A 2,737-nucleotide genomic window follows, 5' to 3' on the forward strand; every position below is an offset into this window, starting at 1 on the left:
GAATGACAATTTCCAAATGTGTTTCAAGTGGGTGTCACTTGTAAGCGGTGCAACCTTATGCAATTATTTAATTTCTCTGTGCTGTAGATTCCTCATCTATAAAAGGGGAATAATTATAGCACCTGCCTCATTGGAATATTATAAAGATTAAACAACTCCCAATTATTGTAGGACTTCAGTGTACCATAGCTAATTTTATTATTATTTCTTCTGTATTCCCATGGTAACTAATAATGAGAATATTAGTAGCTAAGGTCTGTGAGCTGTTACACATATTTTGTACTCACTTCCATTATGTATTCAATCCTCAGAACATGGTAATTAAATATTATCAACTCCATTTTACAGATATAGAAACAGAAGCTAGGTTAAGGAAGTTCCTTGTGTATGGTGCCAGATGGGTACGAGACTTATTGGAGGGATCACTTGGTAAGTTATATACATGTCTATCCACTATGCTGTGTACCTAAAACTAATATAAAATAGTATTGAAAGTCAACAGTAATTGAAAAAAAAATTAAATAAAAATGAGATTAAAAAAAAGAGAAAGTTCCCCCAGCCCGCACACCTAATGAATCAGAATTTGAACCTAGGGGTTTGATTCTGAGAAGTCTGATTCTTAACCAGGACATGCTTTTCTCTGACTTGGAGCTCCCCATTGCTGGGCTGGGAATGAGTTTGCTTCTTTCATGCTGTAAAGGACTGTTACTTCAATGTGCCGTACAGATATTTTCCTTTGTGTGTATGTGTGTTACAACGTGAAAACAATTGGAAAGGAGAAGGATGGCCCTCAGAAAATGCTGATGACTTGAAGGAAAGACAAATTTGTTTTAAACGTTGTTGGCTGGACAGACTTTTCCGTTGCTGTCTCTTGCCACGCCCACCATTGACCCCCATCCTTTACCTATGAAGCTGGCCATGCAGTTGACAAATGTTGTCCCCTCCATCACACGTGCCCTTTGGCATTTGATTCTTTTCTACTTCCCCAGGATCCACTCCGGTTTGTGGGACAGGATGGGATTTGCAAAATAAATTAGGCCACTAAATGGTGACTCCCCTAGACAGAGTCACTCCTAAGTTCAGCCATGTGCGCACACAATTGTTGCATGCATGGATTGTGCTTCTTGTCACTTTAGCTGAACCTGGCCCTATGATGGCCAGGCCACTTCACTTTAGCTTTGTGTGTCTGTTGCCTAACATGCAATATGAGTCTAAGACCCTGAATTACTTAACTAGTGTCTGCTACATTAATGGAAGTAAAAATCTTTAAATCATTCAAGTTGTTGCCTTTAATGTGAAATGTTTTCTTTGGATTGCTAAGATGGAACAGGGGGTTTGGGCTTCATTTACAGTATTTAACAATTTACACCTTCTCTTTTGATGGTTGTATTGTATTTTTTGACATGTAGAAAACTGTGACACACATTTTTAAAGGGTGAGAGATAGGAATTAATCAGTTTGGTGTATCCATCAAAGTTTAGATGCAAAATTTGCTGGAGTGTGATTTTTTTTTTTTTACTTGATAATTTGGTCTTGCGAGCGTAGTTGCAGGTAACATATACAAAGAAGACTACAAGCACAGGCAATCTGTGAAGGATTTGACCACTTCTCGGCATTATAGAGATTGTATTATTTAAATCCTTCCTTCACATACCAATGAGTCCTCAGTCACCCATGGCATGAAAGAGTTTCCTAGACTTCTCCTGAAGCAGGTCTGACTAGGGGAGGAATGTTTTTACATATTCTAAGACATCTTAACATATACAAGGTTAGTTATCCAGGAAATTATTGTCTGGGACTGATTCTATTTGATAGTTTTGAGTTATAATCATGGACCTTATGTAGAAAGGAGGGATAGTCCAAGAATACCAAGATGTCATGAATGCAATTTAAAGATATTTGAGTGGGAAAAGTTTTTCATTTTAATAAAAGAAAAAGGAAGTAAATTATAGTCTTGAAATATCCTATGGCCTGGTGATATATTTTATCCATGTCTTTGTTATCATCAGCCTTTAATAATATGTTTTGTTTTGTTTATTATTGAAATAGCTACCGGAATTTGAACCTTCTAATCACAGTTAGTCGTACCACACTGAAAGGAGCCACAAGAAGTGCTAAAGTTNTGTAACAAGGAAAGAAGGGCAGACAGGCCGACTGTTTGGGTATATTGGGAAACGTGTCCTGAGTGGGGATGACAGTAGGGAATTAGGTTTAGATTAAGGAAGCAATGCTAATAATGGTTTAATAATGGTCTTTTACCAGATTGTAAATTTTCTCAGGACAGGGTCCAAATTGTTTCATTGCTGTATTTCAAGGCTCTGAAAAATAATAGGTGCTTAACTAATGTTTGAGAATGAATGAAGTAGGATGTAACTAAGAAACAATGTATATTTTAATGTATCTGGACTGTAGGAACAGTTGAAGGTTTTTTTACTGATGAAGTTAGGGATGGATACAGTATTATGGCCTCTGAATAACCTTGACTTCTTTTTCTCCCATCCTTTTTTAATGATGACATTTTGATCATGCTTATAATGGTGCAATGATAATAGTAATGCCCGCGCAACTTATGAGGTAGCTTCTAGGTTCCCGTTTTACAAGTGAGTGTAATGAGACTTAAGAGAGAGTAAGTATTTTGCCTGAGGCCACAGAGCTGGTAATGACAGAGCTTTACTCTAAGGAGCCAGAGGCAGAGGCCTGCTGTCATTCATCCCTCTGTGTTACTTTCTTTCTGAGG

Source organism: Hipposideros armiger, unplaced genomic scaffold, assembly GCF_001890085.2.
Source record: "Hipposideros armiger isolate ML-2016 unplaced genomic scaffold, ASM189008v1 scaffold_966, whole genome shotgun sequence".
Classification (NCBI taxonomy): Eukaryota; Metazoa; Chordata; class Mammalia; order Chiroptera; family Hipposideridae; genus Hipposideros; species Hipposideros armiger.